The sequence below is a fragment of the Sminthopsis crassicaudata genome, chromosome 3, assembly GCF_048593235.1.
Source record: "Sminthopsis crassicaudata isolate SCR6 chromosome 3, ASM4859323v1, whole genome shotgun sequence".
In the NCBI taxonomy this organism is placed as follows: domain Eukaryota; kingdom Metazoa; phylum Chordata; class Mammalia; order Dasyuromorphia; family Dasyuridae; genus Sminthopsis; species Sminthopsis crassicaudata.
Window position 1 is genome coordinate 254084168 of NC_133619.1, and position 15953 is coordinate 254100120.

Consider the following 15953-nt stretch of genomic DNA (forward strand, 5'->3'; position numbering starts at 1 on the left):
AGAGCGATTCAGGGTCGGAAGCTGCTGGGGAAAGGGTGAGAGGGAAACACACACGGGCCAAAACCCTGCAAAAAGCAGCTGGGGAGCCCCTGGTTCGGGATCACTTGTAGCCAGCTACCAGCATCATATTCCAGCTACTGACTTCAGCACTCACTCTTTCTCTCCTCTTTCCTCAAGTTTAAGAAACTCGAGCACGTATCTACTTTGCGTGTCCTGTCCCCCTTACTCTCTTCCCCTCCTCCTTCCCCCCTGGCCCCCAGTCCCTCAAATCCTAAGGCAGCGAGCCAAGCCAGCCTTAGCCACAGCTCCCTCCCTCCCTCCCTCCCTCCAGGAGTAAGGCGGCCAATGGGAACGCTGCGCACGTGACGAGCTCTGCCTGCGATGACCTCATCCCTAGTGTGGGATGACGTCAAATTCAAGATGGATGGAATCACAGCGGCGGCGGCGCCCGCGAGCTAAGCGTCAGCGGACTTAGGCCTGTGGTCCGACACCGAGCTAAGGGTCGGTGAGTAACCGCCAAATCTCTCGCTCTTTGAAAACTTCTGGGGTCTGTAGTCGGCATTAGCCTCCCAGTAAAACACGGCCTTTCCTGACGTAACTCTGAGGTGATCTCTCTCCTCTTCCCCCCCCCCTCCACCAGAGGTTTGCGGTCCCTCAGTGCGCGTGCGTCCTGTTCTGGGTCGCGCTGCGCATGCCCGTTGTCCTCTCGCAGGCGCTTGTGTCTCTGTGTTGCGCACGCTCTGTACTATTAACCTCAGTCTCCTTATTGCGCATGCTCTGTTCCTTAAGTTTATACTTTTTTTTTTTTTAAATGAAGGCCCTTAACTAACATTCCCTCATCCCCTCCACCTTGTTTAAATGAATGCGACAGCATTCAGATGTCAGCGCACGTTCTTTGCGTAGAGCAGTTGAAACGCCGTCATGTAAAGAGCGCGTGTTTGCGTTCTAAGCTAGAGTTAATGGGTAATTGTGTCACCGCCTCTCACCTATAACGCAGTCCTCTGCGGGGTCAGGCTATGGGGGCGTGGGAGAGAACCTCCGAAGTAACCAGCATGCGGCCCGTCCCTAAGGTGATTACGGAGGTTGTTAACCAGTTACCTTCCCCCTCCCCAAGCCCCAGCTCTCCTTTTCACCATTCTACTCCGCCGCTGAGCCCGCCCTAGTCTGGAGACTGCCTCCTTGCTCCGGGTCTTCTCCTCGTACTCCGGCCCGGATTGCCGAGAGCCCTCCTCCGCATATGTAGACTTCTAACCACAAAAATCCCATTGTATCCCCTCAGCTCAGAGCTGTGGTCAACGGAGTAAAACTCCTCTCTCAGTCAAGTAGTCCAAAATACCGGGAAAAGCAGTTTTTCCTCAGCTAGGAAAGACTCAGCTTTTGTTTAAATTCCTAGAGTTTATAATTTTATTCTCTAGAGAATCAAATGAGAATTTTCGTGAAGCGTTGAACAGTGCCACACTGCAGGCTCTTAATAAGGGCTTCCCTGCTCCCTCTGGAAACATATGTGCTAGGGATATCTGAGGCAAAGACCATTGATGATTTCATTCTGAGCTTGATGGGCCCAAGTAAAAGTTTAAACCCCAGATACAGGATGGATCACAAGTACTTATTCCGAAAGAGAGGAGCCTGCTTTGTTGGGTTCGAAAAAACATCATCCTAAGGTCTTAGTCCCAGCAGGAAGTGGTCTGTCCTGCATTCTTAAAGGAGCTATAGCTCAGGTACTCCCCAAGTTCACGTAGGTGAACTATATCCTAGATTCCAATACAGTTACTGGTAGATTATATAATTGGGGTATGAAGGTCAGCCTGGCAGAGTTTGGAAAGGCTCTTGAAGAAGTTGGTCACGGAGCAGTGAAATTTTTAGCTCCCGCAACTATTGATGGGTCATGGTCTCTCTCAGTGTGGTGAAATCACAAGCAATCAAAGATCCTTGAAACAAGTAAGTATTATATCTGGAGTTGTTAGAGCCTGCCGTAATCTAAAAATAAAATGTCTAAAGATGGAAATAATGTAGGAATCTTTTTAAGAGAAAAAAATGTTTTTTAAATAGTTTTTATTTATATGCATGGGTAATTTTACAACAATTGCCAAACCTTTTGTTCCAACTTTTCCCCTCCTTCCTCCCACCTCTTCCCCCAGATGGCAGGTTGTCCCATACATGTTAAATATGTTAGAGTATAAATTAAATAAACATATGTATACATGTCCAAACAGTTGTTTTGCTGTACAAAAAGAATCAGACTTTGAAATAGTGTACAATTAGCCTGTTAAGGGAATCCAAAATGCAGGCAGACAAAATTAGAGGGATTGGAAATTCTATGTAGTGGTTCATAGTCATCTCCCAGAGTTTTTTCACTGGGCATAACTGGTTCAGTTCATTACTGCTCTATTGGAACTGATTTGGTTCCTCTCCTTGTTGAAGATGGCCACATCCATTAGAATTGATCAGCATATACTATTGTTGTTGAAGTATACAATGATCTCCTGGTTCTGCTCATTTCACTCAGCATCAGCTTATGTAAGTCTGTCCAGGCCTTTCTGAAATCATCCTGTCGGTCATTTCTTACAGAACAATAACATTCCATAATATTCATATACCACAATTTATTCCTCCATTCTCCAATTGATGGACATCCATTCATCTTCCAGTTTCTAGCCACTATGAAAAGAGCTGCCACAAACATTTTGGCACATACAGGTCCCTTTCTCTTTCTTAGTATTTCTTTGGGATATAATCCCAGTAGTAGCGCTGCTGGGTCAAAGGGTATGCACAGTTTGATAACTTTTTGGGCATAGTTCCAAATTGTTCTCCAGAATGGCTGGATTCTTTCACAACTCCACCAACAATGCATCAGTGTCCCAGTTTTCCCACATCCCCTCCAACATTCATCATTATTTGTTCCTGTCTTTTTAGCCAATCTGACAGGTGTGTAGTGGTATCTCAGAGTTGTCTTAATTTGCATTTCTCTGACTAATAATGACTTGGATCATCTTTTCATATGACTAGAGATAGTGAAAAAAAAATTTTTTAAAGGTCTAAAGTCAACAAAAGCAATGAAATAAATCATATATGATGTAAGGAAATTCCTTACATCTTTTTATTAAGTTCATAATTTACATTTTGTGATATCTCCTATCCACACAGTCTGGTACTTAATCAGGGCAGGAAAGATGGAGGTGAGGGTTTGGCTTTGAATAAGATGATTTTGACCCTCTACATATCAGGGGCTTCAGATTGCCTAGACAATTATTGTTGTTTTTTTAATGTAACTTTGGCCCTGGCCACTAATTCAACACCCAGGTAGTCAGAAGAAGTTAGAATTAAAATTAATCAGTTAAGTTCTTTTTTTTTTTCTTTTTTTTTTGAGGGGAAGGAATTTACTTGGAGGCAATTTTCCCATTAAAACTTGATTTTACTTCTGTTAATGCTTAAACAGTTATGTAACAGCAGTTAAAATATATTAATATTTTTTCAGAAATAATGCTTATAGATATAAGCTTTTTGTATAATGTAATCACAGCAAATTTAAATAAATAGAAATAATTAGTGTCTTAATTTTAGGTATTTTAATGTACTGCTTTTCAGAAAATGAGCATGTTTAGGTTTCTTCTGCTTTTCCAGGAATGATATTAGGCAAGATTAGGAAATGCAATAATTAGCACTATTGACCTTCAGTTTCATATAATAGGGGTCATGTTTTAAAATTCATTCCACTAATGGTTGCTGGGAAAAGAGAACTTAAAGATTAGGGTGAGTAGATGTCAAAAAATTCAGAGGAACCATAAGAGGACCTCTTTGTGTAAAATTCCAAAGGGTAAGGTAGCCCAGGATGAATAGAAAATATCCCAAGGAAATTCTGAAGACACAAAGCAATTCCCATTAAAAAGAAAAAGGACAATAAAGCAGGAATTCTTAACTTTTGTTGTGTTCTCAATGCTTTTGACTGTCTAGTGAAGCCTAACTTTACTGTGGTTTGTTGCCTACATTCATAATTGAAGACAATATTAAATTTCAGTTCGAGGTTAATAAAAATAAAAATGTAATTATTATTGCCCATCAAAGTTTTGTCAATCCCAGATAAAGAACCTAAGGTCCAAAGGGACCAATGTGGATGTAGAGGGAACTCACCAATAGAAGTTGAAAGTGGTATAGTGGAAAGCTTGTGTGGGTTAACTTCCACCTGTGATCTTGGGTACTTTATTTATACTTCCTTGGACTTCAGTTTCTTCATCTCTAAAATAAAAAGTTTAGACTTGTTCTCTTCCAGCTTTAGATTTATGATCCTCTATATATAAATACAGTCTCCAATTCAAACATTTAAGTAGCAAATGTACTAGACATTGTGCTAGACTTCGAGAATAAAGACAAATACAAAACAATCCCTGCCTTCCAGGAGCTTGCCTTTTGTTGTACACTAGTTGTATATACGCCAATAAATAAATATGAAATATATAGAAAATACACATAAAGTAATATGCACTGGGAAGTCACTAGCAACTGTGGTGAAAGAGATGCTTTCCATATGAAGAGATACTGGATTGAATTTGAAGGAAGCCAGAGATTTTGTGACGTAAGGTAGGAATGTATTTCAAATATTAATCAGACAGGAGGTAGAATATTGTGTATGTTGAACAGCAAGAAGGTCAGTTTTAATGAATCAATTTAGCATTTTAAAAAGATGTAGCATGAAAAACAAGGTCAGATTAACAGGATGAATACATAAATGGTTAGTAAAATCCTGTGAAAATAGTTTTAGAAGAACTAAAGTTTGAATGAATTGTGAGCTGGTAAGGAAAGCTAAGAACAAGAAAAAAACATTTTATTATATTGGAGAACATGAAACAATGATAATTGACAAGGGAGAAGATGGATTATTCATTTCTATTTTCTCTGTTAAAGAGAATGTTCTTTGATTAAGAAAAAATAAATATGTGTGATTAATAAAGAGTTAAAGTGCTATAAAAGTATGGAAACTAATAAGCTAGTACTTTTTTTTTTTTTTTTTTTTTTGCTGAGGCAATTGGGGTTAAGTGACTTGCCCAGGGTGTCACACATCTAGGAAGTATTGAGTGTCTGACACTGTATCTGAACTCAGGTCCTCCTGACTTCAGAGCCAGAACTCTATACACTGTGCATCTAATTGCCCTAGGATAGTACTTCTTAATGAATTCAAATGAAATGTTACATCCTTAGGTACTGAAAGAACTGATATATATGATTGTTGAACTAGAAAGAATTTTAATATTAAAGATTATATTATTTAAAAACTAGAAGAAAAACAGATTGTATACTTGTCACAGTTGTGGCTATAAGAATATTTTATTTTTTCCCCAGTTACATGTAAAGACAATTTTAACATTTATTTTTTCCACTTGATAGTATTTTATTTTTTTCCCTTACACGTAAAGATAGTTATTAGCATTCTCTCTTTTTTTTTTTTTTTTTTTTTTTTTTTTAAAGATTTTGACTTCCAAATTTTTTCTTCCTTCCATTTCCCCTCCCCAGGACAGTAAGCAATCCAATATGAATTATACATGTATGATCGTGTTAAACATATTTTCACATTAGTCATGTTGTGAAAGAACAATCAGAACAAAAGGGAAAAACCACAAGAAAGAAAAAACAAAAAAAGTGAAAATAGTGTTTTTCTATTTGCATTCATACTCCATAGTTCTTTCTCTGAATGTGGATAGCATTTTCCATTATGAATCTTTTAGAATTCTCTTAGATCATTGAATTTTTTGAGAGCAGCTAAACCTGTCATAGTTGATCATTATATATTGCTGTTCAACATATATTTTTCATTTCGTTATAGTGATGCAATTGGAGTTGTGACTTACGTACAGTCACAGAAGTAGTAATGCTTAAGTCCTAAGGTTGGATTTGAACTCAGATCCACCTGACTTCGGTGCTGGGACTACTATTCACTACAGTATCTTCATCTGTCCCTTAACATTTTTTCACTTTTTTAAATTAAAGCCTTTTAATTTTCAAAAGATATGTATGGATAATTTTTCAACATTAATCCTTGCAAAACCTTGTGTTCCAATTTTTCCTCATCTTCTCCTTACCCCCTCCTCTAGATAGTAAGTAATCCAATAGATGTTAAACATGGTAAAAATATATGTTAAATTCAATGTATGTATACATATTCATTTAGTTATTTTGCTGCATCAGAAAAATCAAATCAAAAAGAAAAAAATAAAATGCAAGTAAATAACAACCAAAAGTGAGAATACTATGTTGTGATCCATACTCAGTTTCCACAGTCCTCTCTCTGGATGTAGATGACTCTCTTCATCACAAGATCAATGGAACTGCTCTGAATCATTTCATTGTTGAAAAGAGCCAAGTCCATCACAATTGATTATCACATAATCTTGTTGTCATGTACATTGTTCTCCTGGTTCTGTGTACTGTGCTGTTGTCTCCAGAGACTGCCGATTGCTCTCTGGGAGATCTGCTGTGTCAATTCAAATCTCTCTGACAGATTCTTCTTCCTGTAGAGAGCCCTTGTCTCCAGACAGTTGCCATCAACTCTGGTCCAGAGTAGTGACGACTTCTTCCTCCGGAGAGCCACCTCAAGTCTGGCCCAGACAAGAGACTCTCTATCTCTCAAGTGCCGCCCTCTTTTATCCTCCCAGAGAATGGGCGTGGGATAATGCAAGGGCTTGTGGGAAGATTACTTCTACCAATGAACTTGCTCCTCCTAAGCATGCAAGCTCCTCCCCAGGAGTTCAAAGGGGTTAAACTCCTAGTAAAGATCAGAACTAGAGAATTGTTAAGTACCGACTTAGCACTTAGTAAGAACCTAATATCTCATCTCATTAGCACTTAGTAAGAACCTAACAGTTCTGCTCATTTCACGTAGCATCAGTTCATGTCTTTCCAGAAATCCTCCTGATCGTTTCTTATATTGTATTATAACAATAATATTCCACAACATTCATATACCATAACTTACTCAGCCATTCTCCAACTGATGGATAGCCATTCATTTTCCAGTTCCACTACAAAAATGAGCTGCCACAAACATTTTTGCACATGTGGATCCCTTTCTCTCCTTTAAGATCTCTTTGGGATATAAGCACACTAGAAACACTGCTGGGCCAAAGGTATACACAGTTTTATAGCCCTTTGGGCATAGCTCCAAATTGCTCTTCAGAATGGTTGGATCACTTCACAACTCCACCAACAATGTATTAGTGTTAACATACATACATATATACATACATACATGCATATTATATATGTGTGTGTGTGTGTGTGTGTGTGTGTGTGTGTGTGTGTATTTGGTCAACATATATTTTTAACAAATTTTGAGTTCTGAATTTTTTTCTCTCTTTCCTTCTAGACACAATATTTGATATAGGTTATTTATGTTTAATCATGCAACACATATTACCATATTCATATTTCATGTTGTGAAAGAAGACAGATCCAGATGAAAAAGAACCATGGGGAAAAATATAGAAAGTGAAAAATATAATGCTTTAATTTGTATGCAGATTCCATCATTTCTTTCTCTAAGAGTGGATAGAAATGTTTATCATGTGCAAAGATCTGGTCTAGCTCCTCTTGTCAGGATAAGCAAAAGTCCTTGCCCCACGTGTGGACGCCAATTGTAACGAGCTGTCGTCTCCAGAAGCTGCTGGATCGCTCTCTGGGAAGAGATCTGCTGTGTCTTCTACTCAAATCTCTCAGACAGATTCTTCTTCCTGTAATGAACCGTTGTCTCCAGGCAGTTGCTGTTAACTCTTGTCCAAAGAAGTGACTTCCCTTCCTGCAGAGAGCCCCGTCAAGCCTGATGCAATGCAGAGTCTTTCTTCTTGAATCCTGGCTCTGAATCTCCTCCAGCTCTTATCCTTCTCCAGGCCGATCTGCTCTCTGCGCCCAGTGCTGTCTCTTTTTATCCTCCCAGAGAATGGGCGTGGGATAATGCAAGGGCTTCTGGGAAGAACCACCCCAGCCAATGAGCTTGCCCCCTCTATCAAGTCAACCTGAGTTCTCACCTTGTAATTGTCCAGAAAACCTGAATTCTCACCTTGTCACCATCCAGACAACCTCAGTTCTCACCTAGTAATCCCAACATCTCCCCCTTTCTTTTGATTTAGAACATAGGACAGTCATGACCTTGAAACATAAATCCATCAATATGGGAAGTATTACAGATAATTACATAAATGACCTTGAAACATAAATCCATCAATATGGGAAGTATTACAGATAATTACATAAGCACATAGTAACATAGTAACGTAACACATGCTAGAAGTATATAACATAATCATAAATTGAAAATTTATAAATGTCCATAAGTCCATTGTCCATTAGTCTCATCTTGTGTGAGGAAGTCCAATGATTCCTGCTGGTTTTTAAAGTTCTTTAACAGTCTTCTTATTATCCATGCTCTTTCAGTGTCAGATGTTTCTTAGATCTTCTCCTTTATTTTGAGGCCTTTCTCTTTTTCTGTCTTTCTCTGATGGACAAGGCGAATATGACTCGTTGGCACCCATCTGATTCCTTCTCCTGCTGAAGAAATACAAGCAAACCGTCTCTCCCAGGCAGTTAACCTATCTAATTACCTTCTATTTACCACTTTCTAAATCTCTTCTCATCATCTGGCAATTACATTGGAATTGTTTGCACTGGACACAGCCCTGTTGGTTTAAAAGGCCTGTATTCTCCCCAAGTGTAATCCATTTTTACAATCTGATTGCCTTTTGGCTCACTTATCAGGTAATCCCTTTCTGCCATGTGATTGCTTTTCTGCTGGTTGATTAAATCAGAGTCCTGGCCTTCTAAAGGTTCTTTGGGTGTAACATCAGCTGCCATCATGCCCCAAGTCTTTTTTGCCTGGGGCCCTGGACCTGGGCTCCTCATCCCATTTCCCTGAATTATTCTACACTCTGATGCCCAATGGAGTCCTCTGTTGCATTTTGGACATGGGGTTTTAGGTCTTCTTTCACCCTGTCTTCTCACTGTATCTCCATACCTACACTGAGCTCTTAGATGCCCAATTTTTCCACATTGAAAACATCGCCGAGTTTCTCTAGAAGACCCTTGCCAGGAGGGACCCTGTCTTTCCACATTCATCATTGTCCGGGTGTAAAAAGCATTTGATCCCACTGTAGCACAGCGTCTTATGATCCTCCTCTAAAGGAGCATCTTTGTCTAATCCCCATATAATTCTTTTGCAAATCTCATTGGCATTTTCCTTAGCCAGATGTCTGGTCATTATTTCTGTAGCTGAATTTTCTCCAATAGTTCTTTTGACAGCAGTTTGCAAACGTCCCACAAAATCTGCAAAAGGTTCATTGGGACCTTGCTGTATTTTAGTGAAAGCCTCTCCACGATCTTTCTGTCCAGGAAGGACACCCCAAGCTTTTATTGCAGCCTTAGCAATTTGTTCATATATTGTCATGGTATAATTAATCTGTTCCGAATTCTCTCCATACTGACCTTCACCAGCTAAGTGCTCAAAAGTGAATTGTGTGTTAACTCCTATTTCCAAATTGCATCTGACTTGAATTTTACATAATTCATGAAATTCCGCAAGCCATAATAAATTTTCTCCAGGTTCCAGACATGTCCTTGCTATGGATTTCCAATCATTCGGGTTTAGGAATTCATAAGACAAACCATCTAGTAACATTTTGACATAAGCTGATGTAGCCCCATAAAGGGTACAACCTTTTTTCAAATCCTTAATTTTATTCAAATCTAAAGGTGCATATCTTCTCCTTTTTTTACCTACAGAGTCAATCTCTTCAATCACAGGATATGCATGTATAAAATCACTTATATCCTGTCCTTCTCTCTTAGCTTTAACCAATGCTTTTTCTAATCTTGTCATAGGCTTAGGCTTCTTCACAGGCAATTCTGTTTGTGTTTCTGCCTCTTCCCCTCTTTCTTCCTCCATCTCTGAAGGTGGGGTTGATGTGGGCCTGTCAATAATCTGTTCTCTAGGCAGGGTTGAAGCTTCTTCAAGAGAATCATACCATAATTCCTCATTTAAATCCTCTTGTTCTAGGGAAAGATCTTGATCTTTCCTTTTTTCCTCACACTTCCTCCTCTGTTCATTTTTAGAACTTTTCCTTTTCCTACAACTTGCTTGATAGTTTAAGGCTAATTGAACTATGCTGTAGATATAAAATACTTCTGCAGAAATTGAACGAGGCCCATTTTTTGCTTGAAATTCTTTCATTTCATATCCCACTAGCTTCCATTTATCTACATCTATCTTTTCTTCCTCTAAGAACCAAGGGGATGTGCGTCTTAATGCAGCCAAGAGTTTAGCAATCTGTACCCAGGTTACAAGTAAACTCTGCTCCTCAATTATCTTGATTATACTCTCTATAGTACCACTCCTGAATGGGGGTGGAGCTGAGGTTGCTTCTGGGACTGGGGTTGAGTCGGCTAAGGTCCAGGGATTGAATATAGCTAACATCTGCCCCATTTTCAGCTATAAGAGATTCCTGGTTTAGCCCTTAACAAGTTAAGTTCCTTATTTATCTATTAGCACGCTCACTTAATCTTTAACAAAGTTTCCTCGTTACTCACGGTTCTGGGTCAGAGAGACTGAGATCTAGATCGGAATCTTTTCCACTGGAATCAGGACCGTGTCTGTCCCTGTTCTGGCGCCAAATTGCGAAGGTCTGGTCTAGCTCCTCTTGTCAGGATAAGCAAAAGTCCTTGCCCCACGTGTGGACGCCAATTGTAACGAGCTGTCGTCTCCAGAAGCTGCTGGATCGCTCTCTGGGAAGAGATCTGCTGTGTCTTCTACTCAAATCTCTCAGACAGATTCTTCTTCCTGTAATGAACCGTTGTCTCCAGGCAGTTGCTCTTAACTCTTGTCCAAAGAAGTGACTTCCCTTCCTGCAGAGAGCCCCGTCAAGCCTGATGCAATGCAGAGTCTTTCTTCTTGAATCCTGGCTCTGAATCTCCTCCAGCTCTTATCCTTCTCCAGGCCGATCTGCTCTCTGCGCCCAGTGCTGTCTCTTTTTATCCTCCCAGAGAATGGGCGTGGGATAATGCAAGGGCTTCTGGGAAGAACCACCCCAGCCAATGAGCTTGCCCCCTCTATCAAGTCAACCTGAGTTCTCACCTTGTAATTGTCACCTGAATTCTCACCTTGTCACATCCAGACAACCTCAGTTCTCACCTAGTAATCCCAACAATCATGAGTCCTTTGAAATTGCCTGGGATCATTGTACTATTTAGAAGAACTAAGTTGATCTGGTCTAGAACTAATTGATCTTAAAGCAGTAGCTGAGTATAGCTAAAGGAGTTACAGTTGATTATGGTGAAATGTTGCTGTTACTTGTACAATGCTTTACCCATTTCATCTTGAACCAGCTCATGTAAATCTATCTAGGTTTTTTAAAACCACCCTTCTCATCATTTTTTAGAGCACTGTAATATATTTCTTTACAATCATATAGCCAACTTTAGCCATTCCGCAATTGATGGGCATCTGCTCAATTTCCAATCCCTTGCCACTACAAAAAGAACCGTAAATATTTTTGTACAAATAGGGCCTTCCTGCCCTCCCATTCCCCCTTTTTAAAAAATTTCTTTGGGATACAATTTTAGTAATGGTATTACTAGATCAAAGGTATGCACAGTATGGCCATTTGGTCATATTTCCAAATTGATTTGCAGAATGGTTGGATCAGATTGCAACTCCACTAACAGTGCAATAGTGTCCCACTTTTCTTACCTTCCCTCCGACATGTGTCAATTTTTTTCTGTCTTATTAGCCAATCTGATAGGTTCAAAATTGTACCTCAAAGTTGTTTTAATTTGCATTTCTCTAAATCAATAGTGATTGAGTATTTTTTCATATGTCTATAGATAGCTTTGATTTCTTCATCGGAAAATGTCCTCCAACCATTTATCAGTTGGGGAATGACTTGTATTCTTACAAATTGGCTCAGTTCTCTATGGGTTTGAAAAATGAAGCCTTTCTCAGAGATATTCATAAAAAAAAAGTTTCCCAGACTTTGGCTTTTCTTCTTGGTTGCATTGGTTTTTTGTTTGTTTGTTTGTTTGTTTTTGTGTAAAATATAATAAAATATTATAATATAATCAAAAATTTCCATTTTGTATCTTGTAAGAATATATGCTCTGTTTGATCATAAATTCTTCCCTTTTCCATAGATCAAACAGATAAACTTTTTCTTGCTGTCTTAATATGCTTATAGTATTAACCCTTTATGTTTAAATCATGTACTTATCTTGGTTTATGGTGTAAGATGCTGGTCTATACATAGTTTCTGCCATGCAATTTTATAATTTTTCCAGCAGTTTTTATTAAATAGTGAATTCTTGTCCTCAAAACTGGGGTCTTTAGGTTTCTCAAACACAAGATTATTATGGTCATTTATGTGAGTTTTATTCCTAATCAAAGGATAGAGGCAATTATAAAAGGTAACATGAATAACTTTGATTAAATGAAATTGAAAAGCTTCTCCAGACAGAATTAATGCATCTACAATAAGGGGAAGCAGCTAAATGGTAATAAATAAATAAATAAATAAATCTTTGCCATCAAATTTCTCTGATAAAGGTTTGGTATCTGATATAAATAATTAACAATTTATATTTCTCTTCATATATACATATATGTGTATATATATATATAAATATATGATCAAAAGTCATTTGTCAGCAAATAAGCAGAAAAGGGATATAGTTCTCAAAAGAATATCAAATTGTTAACAATGATATGAAATGCTCCCAATGACAAATAATAAGAGAAATGCAAATCAAAACAACTTTGGGAGTTTTACTTCACATTCTACAAATTGGCAAAGCTAAAAAAATGGAGAATAATTTGTGTTTAGCATTGTGGATATATGGCCTTCACAGATTCAGATAGAAATTTTTGAGTTCTGATTAGTGGAAGAATTGTTCTTTTTTTCTTTTAATAGAATTTTTTGAAAAAAATAAGAGTGTGAACTGTGTATGGGGCTGATTGATATGGGAGAGATGCTATAGGAAATATGATCTCTGCTTGAATAGCTTATAGCTTAGGGAGATATAACCAGATAACTATTAAACATCTGTAATGTGCAAAGGTTCTACCATATTTAAAGTATAGTTTTACTAGAAAGATGTGTCATTTTACTAAAAGTAAAATTACAAGGCACAAGTGAGAATCATTAAATAAGTGATCTCTAAAAGTGCTAGGGGATTTGGGGGGGAGGAGATAGAGTGCTTTGGAGTTGTTCCATTTTGGAGTGGAACTATGATGGGATTTAATTTTTGTTTCTACATCATCTTAATTTATATAGATATAGATGGGTATATCTTATATATATATATGTGTATTTTTATATCTCACCCTATCTTTTTTGTGTGTACATACATATATATATATTGCATATATACACACAAACATAGGCATATATACACACAAACATAGCTAATATGGATATATGTTTTGCATGACTTTGATCAGTATCATTGCTTGCCTTCTCAAGGAATAGGGAGGGGAGAGGAAGGAGGAAGAAAATTTGATACTTAAATTTTTTTTTAAATGAATGTTAAATTTTTTTCATGTAATTAGCAAATTTTTAAATAAATAAAAGTACATTTTAAAAAACATATATGCAGAATGCTACCTCTTGTAAGAAAGAAAAAGGCCAAAAAAAATTTTAGCAGAACTAACCAACACATCTCATGTTGACATGCTGGGCACACCCATGGTTTCCTACAGTGAAGAAGGGAGGGAGATAATACTTTTTCATATCTTAAGTGCTAGTCTTGGTAAAACACAATATTCAGGTTTTTTCTTAAATTTGTTCCTTCCATTTACCTTAATGTAATTATTATATATATTTTCCTCTCTGCTTATTTTTCCTTGCATCATTTCATGCAAGTCTACTTATGCTTTATGCTTCTTTTTTATTCTTCATATTCACTATTTCTTTTTAAAATTATATATATATGTGTGTGTGAATATAGATACACATATGTATATATGTGTGTGTCTGTAGATATATATATATATATATATATACACACACACACACATATATATATATACATATATATATATATATATATATATATATACACATATATCACATATTTTTTAGAAAATCAGCCAACATCTGCCTTCTTACTCTCCTACCTTAAATACCACCTCCAAACTTCCCTCCCCATTGAGAATAAAAGAAAAACAAAACCCTCATTAAAAATAAACATAAGCAGGGGCAACTAGATGGCACAGTGGTTAGAGCACCAGCCCTGAAGTCAGGAGGACCTGAGTTCAAATGTGATCTCAGACACTTAGCACTTCCTAGCTGTTTGATCCTGGACAAGTCACTTAACCCCAATTGCCTCAGCAAAATAATAATAGTAATAAAATAAAATAAACATAAGCAAGCAAAACAAATTTCTTCATTGTCTTTGCCCAAAAAAATTAAATGGCATATTCTATAATCTGAGTCCTCCATCTTTCTATCAGAAGGTAAGTGGCATATTTTAACTTTCATCCTCTGGAATCATGGTTGGCCATTCAGTGATTAGAACTCCTACGTCTTAAAATTGTTTGTCTTTTCCATATTTTTGTCCCTATATAAATTGTTCTGTTGGTTCCATTCAATTTCATTCTACATCATTTCCTACAAGCCTTCCCAGCTTTTTCTGAAATCATTTCTCATATTTGAATGTAAGCAGTTTGTCCTTATTTGGTCTTTTATTATTCATTCGTGTTTACTATTTTATGTTTTTCTTAACTCCTATATATTGAACTTGGAAATTTCAGTATAGCTGTTTTTGTTTTTGTTTTTTTTCATCAGGAATATTTGGAAGTCTTCTATTTAATTAGTCCTCTGGCATCATACTCAATTTTATTGAGTAAATTATTCTTCACTATAAGATTATATATCCTTTGTCTTCCAGAATACTTATATCCCAAGTTCTCTGCACTTTTAATGTGGTGGATGCTAAATCTTGTATGATTCTGAATGTGCCTTCTAAGTATTTTCTGACTCTTGCAATATTCATTTATTCATACATTAATTTTAAAAAATCATCTATATAATTCTGTCTGCTTAACTTGGAAGCTCTGTATTTTGACTCTAATGTATTTGGGTATTTTCATTTCAGGAGGTGTCCATTTATTTGCACTTTGCATCTGGCTATAAGGGACATCCCGTATATATAGATAGAAAACTTAGATTTCTTGAAATGTGATGTCTATACTTCTTCCTTTTTTGGGGAGGAGGGGTCATGTTAAGTAATCCAGTAGTTCTTTTTTTTTTTTTTTCCCCTTGATCTGCTTTCTAGTTCACTTGTTTTTTGCCAGGAGATACTTTACATTTTCTTCTACTTTTTCAGTCTTTAGATTTTGCTTTAATATTTTTTGTTGTCTCTTGGAATCTTTGACTCCTATTTGGGCCATTCTGGTTTTTACTTTTACAAGGATTTGTATCTCTTGGGGCAAGTTTGTAATTCCCTTTCTAATTCTTTCTTCTGTATTTTTCAATTCTTTTCCAAGTTTTTCCTCAAGCATTCTTATTTTCTCATTTATAAAAATATTTTTTAATCTCTAAAAAAGAAAAAAAAATTCTTTTGATTTATCTCCTCCAGGAATTCTAGTTAAGTTGTGTTTTTCTCAGAGACTTGCTTCTGGATTCTCTATTTCTGTTCTGGGGACCTTGCCACCATAACTGCTTATTCTTCTAGTCAGCTGCTTGGCTTTAGATTTACTGTTAGGGCTGGATTTGGAACAATTCTTCAGGGAGGGACAAGACTAGTTCTATTCTTGCTTTCTTGGGAGTATTGAGTATTGTATTATTATTCAAGGATCTCAGGGACAGATTAAGGACATATAAGCTTTCAGTGTTTTCCAGTGTGATCTGTTTGCTTTATCTCTGGTCTGAGTCCTGAAAGTATTTGATCTGGCCTTTAGTCCAAGCATCAATATAGAGCTACTAGAC

At 37.2% G+C, this 15953-nt stretch overlaps 1 protein-coding gene across 8 annotated transcripts in view; it reads left to right on the forward strand.

Annotated features, from left to right (window-relative positions):
- Nucleotides 1-383: 383 nt before the first annotated feature.
- Nucleotides 384-15953, forward strand: part of ZBTB21 (zinc finger and BTB domain containing 21) — a 69321-nt gene continuing 53751 nt past the window's right edge. For 3 of the 8 annotated variants that reach the window (XM_074300472.1, XM_074300471.1, XM_074300467.1), the window contains exon 1: nt 384-505. The gene's annotated coding sequence lies outside the window, so the exon portion shown is untranslated. Of the gene's footprint in view, nt 506-533; nt 1939-15953 lie in introns of those variants that run through there. The other 5 variants (XM_074300474.1, XM_074300473.1, XM_074300470.1 and 2 more) reach the window with 4 other exon arrangements.